At 48.2% G+C, this 22,464-nt stretch overlaps 1 pseudogene; it reads left to right on the forward strand.

Annotated features, from left to right (window-relative positions):
- Positions 1–15,563: 15,563 nt before the first annotated feature.
- On the forward strand, positions 15,564–21,233 carry LOC123951430 (annotated as a pseudogene).
- The last annotated feature ends 1,231 nt before the right edge of the window (positions 21,234–22,464 follow it).

Raw genomic sequence — 22,464 nt, forward strand, 5'->3', positions numbered from 1 at the left:
ATGGACATCCCTGCTGTGTTCCTGACCTTAACGGAAAAGCTTTCAGTTTTTCTCCATTGAGAATGATATTTGCGGTGGGTTTTTCATAGCTGGCTTTGATAATATTGAGGTATGTGCCCTCTATCCCTACACTTTGAAGAGTTTTGATCAGGAAGGGATGCTGTACTTTGTCAAATGCTTTTTCAGCATCTATTGAGAGTATCATATGGTTCTTGTTCTGTCTTTTATTAATGTGTTCTATCACATTGATTGATTTGCGGATGTTGAACCAACCCTGCAGCCCTGGAATAAATCCCACTTGATCGTGGTGAATAATCCTTTTAATGTACTGTTGAATCCTATTGGCTAGTATTTTGGTGAGAATTTTTGCGTCTGTGTTCATCAAGGATATTGGTCTGTAGTTCTCTTTTTTGGTGGGATCCTTGTCTGGTTTTGGGATCAAGGTGATGCTGGCCTCATAAAATGAGTTTGGAAGTTTTCCTTCCATTTCTATTTTTTGGAACAGTTTCAGGAGAATAGGAATTAGTTCATCTTTAAATGTTTGGTAGAATTCCCGTGGGAAGCCGTCTGGCCCTGGGCTTTTGTTTGTTTGGAGATTTTCAATGACTGTTTCAATCTCCTTACTGGTTATGGGCCTGTTCAGGTTTTCTATTTCTTCCTGGTTCAGTTGTGGTAGTTTATATGTCTCTAGGAATGCATCCATTTCTTCCAGATTGTCCAATTTGTTGGCGTAGAGTTGCTCATAGTATGTTCTTCTAATTGTCTGTATTTCTTTGGTGTTAGTTGTGATCTCTCCTCTTTCATTCATGATTTTATTGATTTGGGTCCTTTCTCTTTTCTTTTTGATGAGTCTGGCCAGGGGTTTATCAATCTTATTGATTCTTTCAAAGAACCAGCTCCTAGTTTCATTGATTTTTTCTATTGTTTTTTTGGTTTCTATTTCATTGATTTCTGCTCTGATCTTTATGATTTCTCTTCTCCTGCTGGGTTTAGGGTTTCCTTCTTGTTCTTTCTCCAGCTCCTTTACGCGTAGGGTTAGGTTGTGTACTTGAGACCTTTCTTGTTTCTTGAGAAAGGCTTGTACCGCTATATATTTTCCTCTCAGGACTGCCTTTGCTGTGTCCCACAGATTTTGAACTGTTGTGTTTTCATTATCATTTGTTTCCATGAATTTTTTCAATTCTTCTTTAATTTCCTCCTTGACCCATTCATTCTTTAGAAGGATGCTGTTTAGTCTCCATGTATTTGGGTTCTTTCCAGCTTTCCTCTTGTGATTGAGTTCTAGCTTCAGAGCATTGTGGTCTGAAAATATGCAGGCAATAATCCTAATCTTTTGATACCGGTTGAGACCTGATTTGTGACCCAGGATGTGATCTATTCTGGAGAAGGTTCCATGTGCACTAGAGAAGAATGTGTATTCTGTTGCTTTGGGATGAAATGTTCTGAATATATCTGTGATGTCCATCTGGTCCAGTGTGTCATTTAAGGCCTTTATTTCCTTGTTGATCTTTTGTTTGGATGATCTGTCCATTTCAGTGAGGGGAGTGTTAAAGTCCCCTACTATTATTGTATTATTATTGATGTGTTTCTTTGATTTTGTTATTAATTGGTTGATATAGTTGGCTGCTCCCACGTTAGGGGCATAGATATTTAAAATTGTTAGATCTTCTTGTTGGACAGACCCTTTGAGTAGGATATAGTGTCCTTCCTCATCTCTTATTATAGTCTTTGGCTTAAAATCTAATTGATCTGATATAAGGATTGCCACCCCAGCTTTCTTCTGATGCCCATTAGCATGGTAAATTGTTTTCCACCCCCTCACTTTAAATCTGGAGGTGTCTTCACGTCTAAAATGAGTTTCTTGTAGGCAACATACTGATGGGTTTTGTTTTTTTATCCATTCTGATACCCTGTGTCTTTTGATTGGGGCATTTAGCCCTTTAACATTCAGGGTAACTATTGAGAGATATGAATTTAGTGCCATTATGAGCCTGTAAGGTGACTGTTACTGTATATTGTCTCTGTACCTTTCTGATCTACTACTTTTAGGCTCTCTCTTTGCTTAGAGGACCCCTTTCAATATTTCCTGGAGACCTGGTTTGGTGTTTGCAAATTCTTTCAGTTTTTGTTTGTCCTGGAAGCTTTTGATCTCTCCTTCTATTTTCAATGATAGCCTAGCTGGATAGAGTATTCTTGGCTGCATGTTTTTCTCGTTGAGTGCTCTGAATATATCATGCCAGCTCTTTCTGGCCTGCCAGGTCTCTGTGGATAAGTCTGCCACCAATCTAATATTTTTACCATTGTATGTTACAGACTTCTTTTCTCGGGCTGCTTTCAGGATTTTCTCTTTGTCAGTAAGACTTGTCAATTTTACTATTAGGTGACGGGGTGTGGACCTATTCTTGTTGACTTTGAGGGGGGTTCTCTGCATCTCCTGGATTTTAATGCTTGTTCCCTTTGCCATATTAGGGAAATTCTCTCCAATGATTCTCTCCAATAGACCTTCTGCTCCCCTCTCTGTTTCTTCTTCTTCTGGAATCCCAATTATTCTAATGTTGTTTCGTCTTATGGTGTCACTTATCTCTCGAATTCTCCCCTCATGGTCCAGTAGCTGTTTGTCCCTCTTTTGCTCGGCTTCCTTATTCTCTGTCATTTGGTCTTCTATATCACTAATTCTTTCTTCTGCCTCATTGATCCTAGCAGTGAGAGCCTCCATTTTTGATTGCACCTCATTAATAGCTTTTTTGATTTCAACTTGGTTAGATTTTAGTTCTTTAATTTCTCCAGAAAGGGCTTTAATATCTCCAGAGATGGTTTCTCTAATATCTTCCATGCCTTTTTCGAGCCCGGCTAGAATGTTCAGAATCGTCATTCTGAACTCTTGATCTGACATATTACCAATGTCTGTGTTGATTAGGTCCCTAGCCTTCGGTACTGTCGCTTGTTCTTTTGTTTGTGGTGATTTTTTCCGCCTTGTCATTTTGTCCAGATAAGAGGATATGAAGGAGCAAATAAACTACTAAAAGGGTGGCAAAGACCCCGGAAAAATGCGCTGTAACCGAATCAGAAGAGACCCCAAATTGTGGGGGGGAGAAAGGGGATAAAAAGAGGTTCTGAAAAAAAAGAAAAAAAAAGAAAAAAATTTAAAAAATAAAACAAATAAAAAAATATAAAAAAGAAAGAAAAAATATATATATTTAGATGAACTAGTCAAAAAACGTTAAAAAAGAAAAGGGTAAAAGTTTTTAAAAAATTTAGCAGAAGAAGAAAAAAGAAAAAAGAAAAAAAAATTGAAAAAAGAAAAAAAAATTGAAGTAGCCGCAAGACTAAAGAATCATGGGGAGAAAGCTATGAGTTCCGTGCTTTGCTTTCTCCTCCTCTGGAATTGCTCTGCTGTCTTAGGAATTGAATCTGCTTTCTCCTTGATAGATGAACTTCGTCCTGGCTGGATATTTTGTTGATCTTCTGGGGGAGGGGCCTGTTGTAGTGACTCTCAAGTGTCTTTGCCCGAAGCGGGATTGCACCGCCCTTACCGGCGGCCGGACTAAGTAATCGGCTCGGGTTCGCTTTTGGGAGCTTCTGTTCCCTGAACGCTTTCCGTAGAGTTCCGGAGGACAGGAATGAAAATGGTGGCCTCCCAGTCTCCGGCCCGGAGGAGCCGAGAGCCTGGGGCCCCACTCCTCAGTGCACCCCCAGAAGACAGCACCCAATCACTCCCGTATCCCCAGCCTCTAGCCGCGCTCCGAGCTCACCCAGCCCGCGACCAGTTCAAGGTAACCCCGAGCTGAGAGTTCAGTCCTCGGCTCTGTCTCTCCAGCCGGCTTCTCCGTTCTAATACCTGCGAGCTCTCCGACACTCTGACACCCCCGATCCTTCTGTGACCCTGCGGGCCTGGGGCCACGCTGGCCCCGCGTGGGCTTCACCCTGGTTTAGCATCTGGAGCAATGTCCCTCAGTGGAACAGACTTTTAAAAGTCCTGATTTTGTGCTCCGTTGCTCCGCCACTTGCCAGGAGCCGGCCCCTCCCCCCGTGGTCTATCTTCCCGTCGTTTTAGATTCACTTCTCCACCAGTCCTACCTTTCAGAAAGTGGTTGATTTTCTGTTTCTAGAGTTGCTGTTCTTCTTCTCTTCACCCTCCCGTTGGATTTGTAGGTGTTTGCAATGTTTAGATAAGCTATCGAGCTGATCTCCTGTTACCTGATGTAGTCTCAGGCTGCTACTTCTCCACCATCTTAACTCCTCCTCTCACAGACTAATTTTTATAGAGGTAGTTTAGCCGGGCTATACACAGGTGGCCAACGAGATTGCAATACACAGAGAATACTGCACAGTCATGTTAGGTCACATACAGGCAGTCAATTGAATTACAATTCACCCTAGTAGATATATGCATGCCCCACTGATTGGATGTCTCTACCTGGCCTGACCCGCCCTTGTATCTGTGCTTTGCTACCTGAGGCTGGTAGCTAGGGAGAGAGTATGCACGCCCCACTGATTGGCTCTCTCTACCTGGCCTGACCCACCCTTGTATCTGGGCTTTGCAAGTAAGTTCCTCTGGGAGGGGCAGGTCAATCTAAGTTTACTGCATAAACAACAAAATGGCTCCCTCTGATTAAGTAGGACCTTACATTCCCCCCCCCCTTTTCTTTGGAGATTAGTCAAATCCTTGACTTTTCAGCCAGGTCTATGTTCTCCTGTTGTAAGGGGTTATATTGAGCATGTAAGTCTAACATTTTTTTAATGTTATTTATTTATTTGACACACAGAGATAAGCAGGCAGAGAGAGAGGAGGAAGCAGTCTCCCTGCTGAGCAGAGAGCCCTTTGCAGGGCTCGATTCCAGGACCCTGGGATCATGACCTGAGCCGAAGGCAGAGGCTTTAACCCACTGAGCCACCCAGGTGCCCCAAGTCTAACATTTTTATTGCTCTAGTTTTCTTTTGTACCAATGACATTAGTGCACAGTCAGTTGATGAGTTAGCCATTTACCGCTTTGTATAACCTTTTCCATTTTTACTAATTTCGTTCATCTAATTTCCCCCTTATACTTTACATAAATAAGTAACAATAGGAGCAACAATACACTCATAGTCTTTTGAGTCTTAGCTTTAGTCCACAGTCCTTGGGGTCCATTGGCTACGGCTTCCATCTCTGGGGGACATTCTTGTCCTCGGCTTGTTTGACGTGACCCATGTGAATCCAGGCCCTGATGCCTTCTACTTTTATTGCTGTGGGGGTGGTTAGGATGACAGTAAATGGTCCCTTCCAGTGAGGCTCCAAGTTTCCCACTTGATGGCGACATATCCAAACCAAGTCCCCAGGTTGGTAAGGATGTGGTTCTACCTCCGTCTCCATCTCAATGTGGGCATTTCAGATCCCTGCGTGGGTTCTTTTTAAGACAGACTGTAATGCCTGCAGTGACTGGAGTACAGACTGATCAGTCATTTCTGTTAGGGCAACCTCTTGTAGCCTAGGGCAGAGTGGAGGGGGGGGTCTCCCAAACATTTTTTCAAATGGGGTCACCTAGTTTAAGTAGGGTGTACATCACACCCTGAGGAGGGTGAAAGGAAAGAGATCCACCCATCCACCACCAGTCTCCAGAATTAGCTTTGTCAAGGTCTCTTTAAGAGTCCAGTTCATTCTCTCTACTTGTCCAGAGCTCTGACGCTGGTAGGCACAATGTAGTTTCCAATTAGTGCCCACGGCCTTGGCCAATGCCTGTGAGACTGAACTCACAAATGCAGGGCCATTGTCTGACCCAATCGCGAGAGGCAGCCCAAACCTAGGAATTCTTTCTTCTAATAGCTTTTTGGCTACCACTCCTGCCATCTCATGTTTGGCAGGAAAAGCCTCTACCCAGCCTGAAAAGTTATCTACAAAAACTAACATATACTTGTGCCCATATTTTCCAGGTTTCATTTCTGTAAAATCTATTTCCCAATAAACTCCTGGTTCCTTACCTCTTTCTCTTTTCCCTCTTCCCATTCTAGTTCCTCCCGCATTAACTGCCTGGCATTGAGCACATCTATCAACTATATCCTGAACCATATGCCCTAATTTAGAAACCTGGAACTGCTTGCCTATAAGTTCCTTGAGTTTGTGTGTCCCCAAATGAGTACCCTGATGTATCTGGTCTACTAACTTCCTACCTAATCTTCGAGGAAGAATTAACTTTCCTGTTTTAGTCTTAGCCAGTCCCCTTCATAGTCCAATTTAACCCATTTTTGTAAATACTATAGTTCGGTTTTTCTGGTAGGGCTGGAGCCTGGAGTGTAACCAGCTCTTGCACCGTTTCTTGGGCTGCTTGCTTTGCGGCTCAATCTGCTAATTGGTTTCCTTTTGAAATCAGATCAGTCCCCTTTTGGTGTCCTGAGCAATGCATAAGAGCCACCTCTTTTGGGTCCCAAATAGCCTGGAGGAGAGCCAATATTTCTCCTCTGTTTTTAATTCCTTTTCCTTCTGCTGTTAATAGGCCCCTTTCTTAGACAACTATCATATGATCTCCCTGATATGAGGACATGGAGAAGCAACATGGGGGGTTAGGGGGATAGGAGAAGAATAAATGAAACAAGATGGGATTGGGAGGGAGACAAACCATAAATGACTCTTAATCTTACAAAACAAACTGGGGGTTGCTGGGGGGAGGTGGGATTGGGAGAGGGGGAGCGGGCTATGGACATTGGGGAGGGGAGGCGAACCATAAGAGACTATGGACTCTGAAAAACAACCTGAGGGTTTTGAAGGGTCAGGGGTGGGAGGTTGGGGGAACAGGTGGTGGGTAATAGGGAGGGCACGTTTTGCATGGAGCACTGGGTGTTGTGCAAAAACAATGAATACTGTTATGCTGAAAAAAATAAATAAAATGGGAAAAAAATAGGCCCCTTTCTTTATAAATAGCCCCATGTATACGGAGAGTAGCAAAGGCGTACCTGCTGTCCATATAGATGTTGGCGGTTTTATCTTTGGCCATCTGCAGTGCCTTGGTGAGTGCAATCAGCTCCGCTTTTTGCGCCAAGGTTCCATGTGGTAGGGCTACTCTCCAGAGTTCCTGCTCAGGGGAAACCATCGCAGCCCCTGTATAACTCTTTCCATCGACCATGTAGCTACTCCCATCTGTGAACAGAGTCATCTCTGCATCTGGAAGGGGAATGTCTCCGAGATCCGGCCTTACTCCTGTGACTTGGGTTAGGACCTCCCCGCAGTCGTGTGGGTGGTCAGCCAGCTCCTCTGGCAGCAGTGTGGCTGGATTTAGCACTGCCAGGGGCTGGAAAGTCACTCTTGGTTCATTGAGGAGGAGGGCCTGATACCCCATCACTCAGGCATTCATCATCCATTGGTTTGGTGGAGTCCGGAGAAGGCCCTCAATAGCGTGGGTGGTGGTCAAGATGAGATTTTGACCCAAAGTCAATTTACTTGCATCCTTGACCAGGAGGACCATGGAAGCAATTATGCAGAGGCACAGGGGGAACCCAGCCACTACTGGATCTAGTTTGCCAAGGCTCCAGAGTCTGAGTCAAAACTCCTTTGGCCACTCCTGCTTTTTCATCCACATACAAGTGGAAGGGCTTGGTAACATCTGGGATGGCGAATGCTGGGGCACTCAGTAAGGCTGTTTGTAATTCCCAAAATGCTCCTTCGGCCTCAGCTGTCCACTCTATCATAGTGAGCCCCCCCCCCTTTGCCAGTTCATAGGGAGGTCAGGCAATCTTCATAAACCACGGTCTCCACAGCCTAGAGTAACCCACCATCCCAAGAAACTCCCTCGTCGGGACATGATGGGGACTCAGACAGTGAACGCACTCCCTCGTGGAGATCAAAACCTAGATAAGTGGCGTGGCTCTGACAGAGCTGTGCTTTCTTTGCTGACACCCAATACCCTTTTCCTGCAGAGTCTGTAAGAGAGCTCTCGTCCCCACAAACATGACTCATAGTCCTCAGCAGCTATTAGTAGGTCATCAACACTGTAACAGAGTGATTCCCAGGTTGGAGGTTCTGAACACACACAAATCCTCGTGTAGGGCCTCATCTAACATAGTGGGTGAATTCTTGGACCCTTGGGGAAGTCTTGTCCGGGTGAGCTGGCCTTGGAATCCTTCCTGTGGGTCGGACCACTCAAAAGCAAAAAGGGGCTGAGACTCCCTTGCTAAATATATGCAGAAAAATGCATCTTTGAGATCTAAGATGGTATAAACGGTTTTTTGGGGCCCAGGAGGAAGAAGAGCATGTAGGGGTTAGGCCTCTTTGAGTGGATATCTTCAACACATTTATTAACTTCCCGCAAGTCCTGAATGGGTCAGTACTCCCCAGTCTCAGCCTTCTTGACTGGCAGCAAAGGTGTGTTCCATGGAGACTTGCAAGGAACTAGGATCCCATCTCCTCAGAGGCAGTTAATGTGTTCTCTGATCCCTTCCTTTGCTTCCCAGAGAAGGGTGTACTGCCAGACGTGAACAGCCATGGCCATTGCTTTTAATTGTACCACCACTGGAGGCTGTCCCTTGGCCAAGCCAAGGGACTTCCCTTCTGCCCAGACTTTGGGAAACTCAACCTGTAGGGTTTGCAGAAGGCTCCCTTCTTTTATCTCTTCTGGTTCTGAGACTGGCTTGTAAAGAAGGTATTCATCTACTGCTGCCACAAACATCTGCACAGTTGTCCATTTATGTCTTTCTATGCCATTCACCCCTTGTACCCAGACTTCCTCTCCAGATAGTTTTCCCATAGGTTTCAATTGATTTTCCCTCCACTTCAATTTTTACCTGAGATTCAGGGAGGGGCTCCAAACCATGGCACTTTCAGTCTCTGGAGGTCAGCATGGTCATCTTCCTTTCGGGGCGCTCCCTGGCCCAATGTCCTTTTTCCTTACAGTAAGCACACTGATCTGAATCTAAGTCTTCCCGCCTGCCTTCTCTGTGCTTACACTTTTCCTTCCTTTTACCATCCCCTACCTGCCTCATGTAATGCCAAAACCTTCCTCCTGTGCATCACTGTTGTTAAATACCTTTTCTGCTATTCCCACTAACTCAGTCAGATTCTTCCCTTCAAATCCTTCAATTTTCTGAAGTTTCCTCTCTATATCTGGGGCTGACTGGCAAAAGCAAGATCGTCTAAATGAGCTATTGTGCACCTTCCCTGAAGTTTACCTCAAGTTTTCTAGTTTAGGTAAACAAACATTTACTTTTACATCTCTGTAAGTTACAGATAACTTAAGAAAAAGTTTCCCTAGTCTGGAAGAGCAAACATTACAGAACCAGTAATGGTTAAAACAATATAAAACATTGGGGCGCCTGGGTGGCTCAGTGGGTTAAAGCCTCTGCCTTCAGCTCAGGTCATGATCTCAGGGTCCTGGGATCGAGCCCCGCATTGGGCTCTCTGCTCTGCAGGGAGCCTGCTTCCTCCTCTCTCTCTGCCTGCCTCTCTGCCTAGTTGTGATTTCTCTCTGTCAAATAAATAAAATATTAAAAAATAATAATACAAAACATCAAGAGAAACAACATTTCAATCTTTCAGTTCATCTAGTCCCATGTTAGTAATTCTGGTTTAGTCCAAATGCAGCTTTTACTTCTGTAAATTCTTACCCGTTTCAGTTCCAGGATTTTAACATATCAAAGACCTGGATTTGTCCTGAAATTCTTCCCATATGAATTCCCTTTAAGGTGGAAGTCATTTTACAAGAGAATTCTTAAAGGCAAATTTGTGAATCAGTTAAGCACAAAACATGTTCACCAACAGATTTCAAAAGCACAAACCCAATTCCAGCAACCAACCCTCTAGCATTTTATCCCATTTGGTTAAGGCCTAGATGTCCAACAAATTTAATTCCATTTGTCATTCAAGCAAACCTTCAAACCTTCACAGTTTCAGGTTACCAAAGACTTTGAGAGCATCTTTAACAATTACCCATTAAAATCCTAAGACAGACAATTAATCATCAGTTTAGTCATCTCTTTGCTAACAGATTTCACATTCCACCTGGGCCCACTCCACTTCAGATGCCATGCTCTGCCGCCAGCAAGGGGGAGGGGCTAGGCAGTCCACACTGGACCAGAGAAGACAGGAACTTCCCTGAAACAAAGAGAGTTTTGGCAGCTTCTTGGGAATATTCCTTAAAGTCTCTGTCTGGAGTTAGACTAACCCCATTTGGCTCCAGTCATAGCCCTTAACACACGAAATGAGTGAGGGAGAAGACCCACAGCTATTATGAGGAACAGAGAGATGAAAGTCAGAGTCCCCTTACTCTCTGCTTGCCCCATTCCTTCAATCACAGCAAACAACACAACAGACAACAAAAAGACAAGACAAAGACAACTGCAGGCCCAGTGGTCCTGCCACTGGTGGGGATTTTCTAGGGGGACTCGAAAACCCCAATTGCCTAGGGGGACTCAAACCCCCTGGTGACCGCCCAGGGGAACTCTAACCCCCTGAAATGGCGGGGGACTTGAACTCCCTGGTGACCGCTCAGGGGGACTCGAACCCCCTGGCGAACTACCAGTGGAGGGAAGGGGCATCACCGCATCCACTCGAGCCCTAGGGAGCATGGCTGTGTCCAGCTTCTCCGCAGTGGGCCATACAATGGAGCTCCAAAACCAGACAAACAGGATCCCATGATCTCACATCTGGAGGCTTTTCTCAGAAATTCTGATGCTGGCTCAGGGCTTGTTGTTTGATCCCAGACGAGCCCCCAGTGTTAGGGTCCATAATCAAAGGAGCAAGACTGATACAAAGCAAAGGTCAAGCAAAGCTTTATTTCGCGCCAAGCATCGAGAATCAAACTGAATGGTCAGGGCCATCTCTTGCAAACAGGCGACCCCTCCCAGCCTCACAGACTAACTTTTATAGAAGTAGTTTAGCCAGGCTATACACAGGTGGCCAATGAGATTGCAATACACAGAGAAAACTGCACAGTTAGGTCACACACGGGCGGCCAATTGAATTACAATTCACCCTAGAAGATATATGTGTGCCCCACTGATTGGATGTCTCAACCTGGCCTGACCCACCCTTGTATCTGGGCTTTGCAAGTAAGTTCTGGGAGGGGCGGGGTCAATCTACGTTTACTGCATAGGACCAATCTAAGTTTACTACATAGGGTCAATCTAAGTTTACTGCATAAACAACAAAATGGCTCCCTCTGATTAAATAGGCCCTTACATGGAGTTTGCACCATAGTATTGAAGTTACAGGTTATCAGGCAGAAAAAGGAACATCTCCAAGGACTTTGTATCCTCTGCTAGGGAATGTATTAGTGCATTCTAAGTTGTATGTAAGATAGTTGCGTCATGATAGACAAACATATAACCTTGTTATTGTCTTTATTTGGAAATTAAGCATGACTTGAAGAGAAGTGTATGGGTCCTAAATTGACAAGGGTTAATTGTGATGGTTAATTCTATGTGCCAACTTGTGTAGGCCAGAGGACCCAGATAGTTGACCAAATACATGTCTGGATGTAACTGCAATGGTATTTTTTTATATGTGATTTTCACTTAAATTTTGAAAAAAAAAAAAAACAGATTATGCTCCATAATGTGACTGGGCCTCATTTAATCAGTTGAAGGTCTTAAAAGAAAATACTGAGGTCCCCCAAGTGTGAAGGAGATCTGCCTTCAGGCAGGGTTTGGACTCAAATTGCCACAACAGGTTGGTCTGCCACCAATCTGCAGAATTCAAACATGCCAGCTTTCACAGTCAGCAATTTCTTTAAAATAAATGTCTCTCTTTTGGTGTCTGTCTCTATCTCTCTTTTTCTCTGTCAGTAGACACACACACACACATTCTAGAATCTGACTACAGAAAGTACTTCACATTTATAATTAAGAAAATGAATAAAGAATGGAAGATGGGCATCATATTTACTCAGAAATTATTGGCATGTGCCTTGGTTATTAATTATAAAGATTCTAACAGAAGTCTCTAGTAAACTCTCAATAAGCACCTTCAAAGAAAGTATAGAAAAGGACTAGGAAATATACCAAAACCCAGAAAAAAAATGAAAATCCAGTAACTGCATGAAGTAGTAGGCAAAGTGACCGTAAGAATAAAATTAATCAAATAAGAAACATACACAACTGCAACTAAGAAAGGACATATAACCAGTCATCAACAAAACATGAGCATGCGATTTGCTTCTCCTGGAGGCAATGGAGCCAGGATGCTGGGTTTCCCCAAACTCTGAGCAAGCCAGTCTTGGTTTGATCCTCCAGCAGAGAGCTCCCAGCTGAAGTGCTCAGCCGTGGTTTTCTTTCCTTCAGGGAATTGCTGAGAGACCATCTGTCACACACTCAGCATAAGCCTGAGCATAAAGAAGAGCAGCGTCAGCCACAATTGTGATTATTAAGAATGACTCTCACCCCCAAGCTAGCACAGTATCCTCTCATGGAGAAGAGCCTGGTTAGAAAGATCGGAAGCCAGGCGACTCACATTGGAATTCACACCACATCCAGGGTGCATGGCTCTGGGGTCAGCTTTTCCCAGGACAGATTGGGAAATCTGACTAGCTCCCTAATCAGCGTAAGAAGTAGGTCAGATTGAGCAGGGTGGAGAAGCATACCAAAGAAACAAACGTGGACCACCTGTGACTGGCTGATACTCAACCTGGATGGTCAGTGGGTTAAGGGCCTGACTCCTGATTTCAGCCCAGGTCAGGATCTCAGGGTAAGCTTGACTAACCAGCACTTAACAGGGAGTCTTCTGGAGATTTTCTCTCTCTCTCTCTCCCTCTCTCTCTCTCTCTCTCTCTCGGCCCCTCCTCCTGTTGTGTTTTCTATCACTTTCTCCCAAATAAATATATAAATCTTTTTTTAAAAAGAATGATGAGAAAGGCTGCAGAGTTAAACAAAGTGAAAGGCCAGTGAGTCATCATGGCATCTCAGATTTTGAAATGATAATGAAGAAAGTGGAGAACAACCCATCTGCCAAAACATGCCAAACTCTGGAGGAAAATATCTGTCGCCTTTAAAAAATGTTCCCTTGGAAAGTATTTCCAAGGACATAACTCTTACCCACTCACTGGGTTTTTTCTGAATATTTATGGTACAGGCATGGAATGAATGCCTTTATATAGAGCATGAACATGAAAACAAGCAGGAGCAATGAACCCAGCATCAGAGAATGCATTGCTAAGGCAATGTCAGGTTCCTCAGGATTTCTGGAGAACAGGGCTGGATGTCAATTTGGCTGTGACCGTGATGGTGTCTGTGGGATGCTGTCTACTTATGGACATGGCTCAGAGGCCAAGCCATGGATTATGGCTTACTTTCCCGGGTCTGTTTGGGGAGAGGGCCAGAGCTCAGAATTGTTAAGTAAATTGTACATTTTTATTAAAGAAATAATCTTTGAAGAGTTTAAATCCTATTTTCCATTTCTGATATTATGTACCACCTGAAGGGATAGTCAGCACTTAGCATCGTGGGAAAGCTGGGGGTGACCCATGGTAGACATCCCAACCTTTCTAAGAAATGCAGCATCATCCACATCTATAGAGTCGTCTGTACATCCCTCCCCCATCCATCAGTCCTGTTCGCTATTCTCTGTGTTTAATTTATATTTCTACCAAAGTAAATGCATTGCTAAATCACATTTGATTTTGTATAGTTTTGAAACTAGAACAAATGTAACCATCCTGCACAATTTTTCTGCAAGTCGCTTTTATCACTTCCTCAGTAGGATGTCTACATAATTTATACTTACAATGTTTCACTGTAGCTCATTGCAACTTGAGCATGGTACTGCAAAGCACATACCTTCCACTCAATGGGACTGGGTTGGTCCCCATTTTTTATTACTACAAAATGGCAGGTTTTCTCTAGCTCTAGCAGCAGAATCACTGTTTCAAAAGGCCAGCTCTCTTCAGCCTGGACCAGGTCATGATGAAGCATTTTCCAAAGCGATGGCTCTAACTCACGGCCCCACCCATGGGCGCAGGCATGACATCATCACACAGGCTGCTTTCCATGATGTCAGGAAAACACTCCATACCCAAGACATTCTCAGAACTGAAGCTACTTTCTAGACATTGACATGAATGTTGAGAAACTTGGGCTCTTGGTAGGAGTTCACTGCAAGCCTGGGAGAAATGTGGACTCATTTGGAAGTTCTTACCTATTTAAAGGAGTGTTCTCAGAAAGAAAGGAGAAATGGGGAGGAAGACAGAATATTTGTAGAAATAATGGCTGAAATCTTATCAAATTTGATGGAAACTCTTAATTGTAGAGTCAATATTTACCTACAATAAAATAAAAACAAGCAGATCTGCTCTTAGGTACATCACAGTCACACCATGGAAAAACAAAGGAGAAATTTTGAAATTGCAAGACAAAAGCATCCCTTCATATAGAGAACTGCATTAGATTTACCACTGACATCGAATCAGAACCAGTGGGGGAAAGGCCCTGAAATGACACTAGTCAAAAAGCTGAAAGAGAAAAGAAAAACTTATCCAGGTGCCTGGGTGGTTCATTCAGTTGGGCATCTGACTCTTCAGTTCAGGTCATGATCTCAGGGCCCTGGGATCAAGCCCAATGTCAGGGGCCCTGCTCAGTGTGGGGTCTCCTTAGTGCTCCCTCTGCTCCTCCCCCTGCTCATGCACACACGCACACTCTCTTTCTCTCAAATAAATAAATAAATCTTTCCAAAAAATTGTCAACCCAGAATTCCATACCTAGCAAATCTGTCTTTCAAAAACGAAGGCAAAATAAAGATATTCGCAGATACAGAAACTTACAAGAATTACTAAAGGAAATCTTTGAACAAAAGCAAACAAACAAACAAACAAAAAACGAAAACTTGATTCCAAGATTTGGAAATGCTGAATTTGTTAAGGAATGTGCGTGAGCATGTGCATGTGTGCCTATACAGAATGTCGTGAAAGTGTTTCAGCAGTTTACTCTCTGCTCATCTCAGAGGGAAAAACTAGAAATGACTGAGAAACATACCTGGGAGGTTTAACTATTTCACTTTGTTTTGTACTTACTTAGCTTTATAAATTTGGAATAATCATTAATTTTCTAAGCCCCTCTAGCTGAAGTTAGTGAAGATTAATTGAAATAAAACGTCTTAAGATATTTTTAAAATGCACATAGCAAAAGAAGCACAAAATAAATTTGAGCTTCATTTGTACTAGGGTGATGGAAGGCAACAACATATTATGTGGGGAGATTGGAGCTGCAGACTGAGGGCAAAAGTTCCTGGGAATTAAACAAAGTTCCAAGGACAGCTCCAGATTTTTAAAAGCTATGAAACTAATGGAGCACAACCGGAGATCCCAAGGGGAACAGGTGTTCTCTGAGGTCCACCCAGGATGAAAGGCAAATTGACAAAGGTCTGTCTCCAGCAGGGTGAGCAGGTAGGAGTGTCAGGCCTGGGAGGGTGGAGGGATGATGGAGCTACAGGGCAGTGGAGAGGGGATGTGTTCTGGCCACTTGTGTCCCTTATCTGCCCTCAAGGGCCCTTTGTGACCAGACCACAGCTCTGTGATGTGGGCATGGGTCTTATGTCTGCACGCACACACCCAGGGCTCACTTGTCTGAGGGCACCAGTGCGATCCGACACTAATGCTTTCCAGAGGAAAGAGATGGAGAATTATCTCTTCCCTCAGGAATTCTTTACTGGTGGTTGGCTGAGCTCAAGTCCCACTACCTGGGCAGTTAATGCTATCCTTGCCTTCATATGGGGACTGGGGCTCTTCTTCCTCTTACTTTCCTATTTCCAGCCTAATCCATCCTCACCACCATGCAAGAAACACAGGAAGAGCAGGAAGGTAAGGAACCCTAGGCCCAGACCCATCAGAGTGTGATTCTATCTTCTTTTCTATTATGCTTTCCACTTTTCTGAGTCACTGGAGAGACCCCTGAGATGGGAAAGAATAGAATTCTCAGGAGAGAGTAGACCACCATCCATCCAGGACAAGCCAGACCGGGCAGGGATTAGAGGGACATGAGGATTTCTCCCCGAAGATCTTGGGCTGGAGTCCAGGTGTGGTGGAGGGGTCCAGGACAGCATCCCAAACAGTGACCGTGGCTGAGGACTGGAGGTTAAGAGCTGCCTCTCTAGCGGAGATCAGGCCCCTGAGCACTGGGTCACTTGCTGCTGGGGCGGGGGTCCCAGCCTCCCCATATTCTCTTATCTCAGTACCAAGCAGAGCCATGGAAAAGGAGCAACAGAAGGAAGAAAAACCAGACTCTGAAAGGTGAGTGTCCACCACTCATGCCTGCATGCCCCAGTTACACTGTGCCCCCTGCTCTGAGGGCCGAGCCCCACTGTCTCCAGAATACCAGGGCCTGAGCCCATCCCTCAGGAAACAAAGCCCTGGGTGGGGTCTCTGGGGAGGAAGAGGGGAACCTGGAGGCTTCCCAGATTGTGGGCCAGAACAAAGCCCTGGGGGCTGGAAACCGGTGTCGCCCAGCAGAGGCCCCAAGGCCTGGACTGGAGCCGGAAGCTCGTGTTTGCGCTGTGGACAAGCTGTTCAACTCCACTCAGATTCTTCTGTGAGGCCACATGGTCCTTCCTCCCCCAGCAAGGTCATGAACGAGGAAGCACTTTGGAAAAGACAAAGACATGATCCCCATCATGACCCCTGTAATCACTGTGCGGGCACGTGGCCTTGGACAGTGCTGTTTGGGGCTCCCAAGTCTAATCCCCCAAAGGTCACCCCTAAAGGGACATTGTACCCAGCCTCCTGTAAGACCCCTGGACCCCGCCTTCTGCTGTGACCCGGTCTCCTGTTTCCAGATTTCAGAGATTGCCTACATGATCTGGAAGAGATTCAGGACTTGTTCTCCCTTCTGCAAAGGTAAAGAATATGCCCCCTTCTCCCCTGGTTGGGCCTCCCCAAGTCTACAGTGTGACTCCCGCACTGTGGGAAATGGCCTTTGGGGCTGTTCGGGGAAGCTGGGAGGAGCTGTGAGACAGATTGTGACCAAAGACCTGGGCTGAGGGACAGCAGGAGCATTGTGACAAGGGTGTGGGGCATGTAGGGCCTTGGGGACTGCTCCTGGCCCTGGCTGCTGCAGTGGCAGCTCACGCCTCCTGTCTCTCTCAGCTACCTGGCTAGGCTCTTTGACCAGGGAGGCTTTCACCATTTCTTACGTCAAGCAGCCCCTGGGCGGGTGCACCGAGGGATGCCACCTGGAGCCAGTCAGCCATGCAGGGAGCCTGTGGAAGATGCTGCTCTCTCTGGGGCCTCATCACCTGCCCACAATCCGCTGATGGGGTCCCCTGGGCCTCAGGCTGCACCCTACCTGCAGGACCAAGGACCTCCTCAATTTCTGTTGCTTCACACTCCTCCCTGAGTACTTCCTGGCCAGCAGAGCCTTTCCTCCCCCCGGATGGCTTTTCACACCAGCCCCTTGCTCTTCTCCCTTCCCTGCCATGTCTCCCTCCTTCGGAGGTCTCCCTGTGGCCTCTGACAGCCTCCTTGGCCCCAGAGCGGCCGGATTCTCCTTTGACTCTCCCTCAATGTGACTCAAGGATACACCCTCCATGCCCCATTCCACAGAGCTCAGCTCCACACAAACCTTGGTCAGCTGACAGGACAGCTGCTGTCCCAGCCATACCGGGACTGGGCCACTCATGCTGCCCTATTTCGGCCCTGTCCTGGTGGCAGGCGGCCGCCAATGCCTGGAACCTGTCCACCTCAACACACTTGGTGTCCCATCAAGCACCTCTGTCCCACAGCCCACCAGAGGCCTTGTTCTGGGGAGACCCCACGCACAGACAGGGAGAGACTAGGATCCCCCTCTCAATAACCCGGATATCCAGAAGCTTCTGGAGATACTAATAGCCAAGATAACAGAACTGAAGTTTTGGAAGGAGAAGGAAAAGAAGGAAAGGTCAGAATACCAGCTGACCTCTTTCGGGAGAATGTTCAAGTCCCCAGGTGATGGGCAGGACACCATGGGCTGCCCGTCCTTCTGGAGCATGAGGGGCAAAGCAAAACAGCTGCTCGGTCCTGAGATGCCCCCACACCCCAGGATTCCAAGGGACAATTTGGAGCAGAAATGCAGCCAGCTTTTCTGGGGTCTCCCCTTTCTGCACAGCGAGTCCCTGGTGGCCACTGTCAGGGTGACCGATCCCCCACTGGAGCTCCCGTCTGTCATATTCAATGAGCTCTCTCATGCCTTGCTGCTCCAGATTCAGCCCAGCATGGCTCCACACCTCTCCCTGACCCAGGACGTACAGGACCCTTCGGCCTTGCCCCAACCCTTGACCCTGAGCTTGTCCCAGTCCCTGCCCCTGCCTCTAGCTCAGCCCCTGCCCCTCCCTCTGGATCAGCCCCTGCCCCACCCTTTGGACCAGCCCCAGCCCCTCCCTCTATCTCAGCCCCAGTCCCTCCCTCTGACTCAGCCCCAGCTCCTCCCTCTAGACCAGACCCTGCCCCAACCCCTCCCTCTGACTCAGCCCCAGCCCCTCCCTCTGGACCAGCACCAGCTCCTGATTCTAGCTCAGCCCCAGACCCAGGTAGGCCTTGCACCCTCTGACCCAGTTGGACCACCTTCTCTGCCCCCTGAGATGGGGACCTGCGAGGTTTCTTGCCCTGTAGCCCAGAAGACACCATCTTACATGTCAACTGCTGTTCAAAACCTGGAATGTCACTTTCTGAAAAAGCAACTAGAAAGTGGCAAGATACCCCCTGTGGTGAAAAGATCTCAGGAAGTCTTTAGCCAAGGTCCTCCCGACCTTCCACAGGGTGGCCAGGACCCCAAGGGCCATGGGTCAGTCTCTGTCCTTCCTGGGGACTTGATCGACTCTGAGCTCCGGGAGCAGCTGGAGTGGCACCTTTGGAAGAGACTCACGAAGCAAGAAAGGGGCCCGCCCTGCAGGATCCAGCTATCCCTGAAGATACAGCCTCACCAAGAGTTCCAGAAGGTGCCTTAGGCACGCAGCTGGCACAGTCCCATGTCCGAGTCTGAGTCTAAGGATGGAAGCTGCCAGGTCACATGGAAGACTGGGTCCAGGTACCCAGGAAAGACCGTGCCAGGAAAAAGCCTGGGCAAGGATTCAAGGTCCAGTGCAGGGAGGATCCGGAAAGATCTACACAAGGGTGCAACAAGCTCTCCAGGGAAGGCTCCAGGAAGAAATTGTGAGGAGTCAGACACAGACTTGAAGCCCTCCACAAGCAGCGCAGATGAGAAATACCCAAAAAAGGACCTGAGAGCCCATTTCAGGAAGTTGGGGCAGTCCAGAGAGGGTCAGGTCACTTTGGATGTTCATCCTTCCAGGCTCGCTGCCCAAATGTCTCAGACCTTCCTGGAAAGCCAAGCCCTCGCGGGAAACCTGGAAAGCCAGCACTTTCCAAGTGTTGGGAACCCTGCATGACCCCTCCCACAATTTTTCCATCCTCAGTCCATACACTCAGTGGATGCTAGAAGCACATATCATAAGGTTTAGGGTGAAACACCAGTGGGGCCTCCCCCTCAAGGTTCTCAAGCCTATAAACCTCTTCAAGTTGAAGAAGGGCTTCCTCCTCTCCCGGTCCTCCCCGCCCTGCTCAGTCACCTGCTTATCCAGGGCTGCTGGCTCAGGGACCAAGTTCGTGGGAAATCCTCCTCAGCCTTATCAAGGAGAGGTGATGAAAGAGTCTTACCCCACCTGGGGGCATCCCCTCAGTGTCCCCAGCCTACCTGTGAGGAAATCCAGCAGGCTCTGGAAAGGACCTCACGTGGGGGTGGCCCTCCAGATGGACAGGGGGCCAGGCCACGTTCTCGGACCTTCACATACAGTTTTGTGGGCAGAATCTGGCACAGTGAGACTGCCTCGAGTACTCTTATGAACAGCACTTTGGAGTCAAATCCAAGTCCAGCAATGGCCACGAAGGAGCCAAGGAGGGCAGATGGGGGTCGGGCCTCATGGGATGTGACCGTGCTAGAGCTCAACTTAGAGCCCCAGGATTTGAGTGCCGATGAGCCTGGGGAGGCAGGGGAGGTCGAGGAGGCCCCTGCCTGGGGAGTCACCTTAGAACCCCGTGTGCTGGCCAACAACCAAGGCCTCCGTGGAGAGCTGAGAAGATCAGGGTCTTCAGGGAAAAGCCCCCTGCCACCTACAAAGTTGGTCGCCCAAGACCCCAAAGAGCTATGCTTTGAGGCACACAGGGGATCGGAGCTCCGGAAGTTGATGGAGTCAGAGAACCGGCCTCGGGCCGCCACCCCCACCGTACTCCTTCAAGACTGTGAGACTGGGGTCCTCCTTCAAGACTGGGCCACTGAGAGTCTCCTTCAAGACTGTCAGTTCAACGTGTTCCTTGCTGCTGACATCTTGGCTTCTCCGGGATGTCTGTCTGGACCCAGACCCAGAGTGGTCTACTTCCTGGGTGCCACGTGGCCAAAGATCCTGTGGCCAGAGCCCCCACAGGCAGCCGGGACACCTGGGACTGCAGCACCAATGTAAGAGCCTGAGCAGGTCATGTGTCGTCCCCCCCCCCCCCCCGAGGAAAGAGAGAGCTCCAGGAGGTCCCCCTCAAGAGAGCCTGCCAGAGGGTTGTCAGAACTGAAGCTCAGTGAGGTGAGAAGCCCCGTCCAGAGCCAGGAGTCAGCAGAGGCCTTGGGAAGCAAGGCCTGTGAGATTGCACTGAAGAAGGAGGAGGCGCCTCCGGAAAACTATTTCAGGAGAAGGATGAAGCACTTGCTCCAGTGGTTCTTTCCCAGTAGAGGCAAAGGACTGGAAGATTCCTTTCAAAAGGGCAAGGCTTCATCATTCCAGGGCTGGGGACATGACATGGGCAGGTCAGCCATGGACAGCACTTCTGCCAAGGCTCAGGTGGTCGTGACTACTGTGGGGCGGATCCTAGAGGAGAAAATGGTGCCTCACCAGGGACTCAGGGCCCCAGAGGTCAGCTGGTGCCAAAAGGATCTCCAGGCTTTGGCAGACCCCAATGTCTGCTACCACAGGGTCCTCTCCTACCAAGAGCAGAGGAGAGTTATGAGGGAGATAGCCAGCCCACAGGGCACCCTCAGGGGCCACAGCTATGCCCAGAAGACTGAGTGGATCGGGTGGCCCTTCCCCACCAGGGTGCCGGGGTGCCCAGGCAGACCCTGGCAGTACAGGTCCCTGGTGCTGGGCCCTTCAGGCTGCACCCCGCAACCCCACTGCCCCAGGCACTGCCTCCTCCACAGATACATCACACCTGGCCAGCCACTGTGTGCTTCTCACACCTTTCCTGGGAGGACAACTTTCCTCCAAGAAGAAACGCAAACAGTGCAGAAAAAAAACATTTTTTTCTCACATTAGCACACCCTCTATGGGCTAATGGATTCTCCCTGCCATGATTACTTTGCTTCCCCAAAATACATGTTTTTTCCCCTCAAGAGTGGTGCTGGCCTCTGTGTGCCCTGTTGCAGTTGGTGAGAGGGATCAGGGTCCGCTCTCCCCGAGGGCCTGCTTTGGCTTCCAGAATGAATGGGGCCTTGGAGGATGGGTGACCACGGGGTCCACCCCCGCCTCCTTCCTCATCTCCTCCAGTTTCCACAACAAGGTGAACAAGACCCAGATTGGGACCTCGCTCTGCCCATCCTCTCCTGCTTTCCCTCCACCTGGAACTTGTGTGGCTGTAGGGAGGGTCTGCTGAGGCAGAAATCCCGCTCAGGCTCCAGGAAGACAGAGTCCTAGATCAGAGTGGGGCCAGCAGTTGGGAGACACAAGGCTGGCCCTGAGGGCAGAGGTGAGAAATCCTGCCCCCACCACAGTCTCCTGCGGGGAGTAGAGGACGGCCACCCCAGGAACCTTCTCACCCCAGGGAATCCCATCTTACCTCCATCGGCCCCTCTTCTTACTCTCTGAGCATCAAGGGACGAGCTCGCTCCCAGAGCTGAGGGTGTGTGGGGTGCCGCAGAGACCCCCCAGGGACCAGGCTGCACAGCCACAGGGCACTGAAGGGGCCTGCTCACCAGCACCCCCTTCCCTTTCCAGGGATTGAGTGGCTGTGGCTGTGGGCAAGGGGACCTTGTGCTTAGGGTGGGAGGCCAGGAAGGAGGCCAAGTGATGGGGTGTGCCCATGCCTGGTGTGACGACTGAAGACCCTTGATGTCCCACTGCCACCCAAGGGCCCCGAGGGGAGAAGTTAGAGGCCCTGTGTCTGTCCCCACTGGGTCTCTGCCCCCACTCCAGCTGCCAAGTCCAGGGGTGGAGGGGGTGGGAGGTGTGGGGTGGGGGTTGTACAGAAACCACCTGAGCTCCCACACGGACGGCCAGGTGCCCAGAGGCAGCAAGCCCTTCAGACAGAGAAGTTAACTTCTGCACAATTTGATAAGCTTGTAGGACTGCAGGCCCCAGTACTTGTGGTCTGTGATCTTTACGTACACGTGTGGCCCAAGGATGGCTTCCAGGGGACTGGTGGGGACTCAGAGGACAAGGGTCTAGCCTGGCTTCTGGTCTTGGTTACCCCAGAGCCTGGAGGGGCAGGAGGCCCTCAGATGGGGCTTGTCCCACCCCTGGCTGGAAGGGACGTGTGCAGAAGGTGGGTGCAGTCTAGGAGGGCCCCC

Source organism: Meles meles, chromosome 10 (genome assembly GCF_922984935.1).
Source record: "Meles meles chromosome 10, mMelMel3.1 paternal haplotype, whole genome shotgun sequence".
Taxonomy (NCBI): Eukaryota; Metazoa; Chordata; class Mammalia; order Carnivora; family Mustelidae; genus Meles; species Meles meles.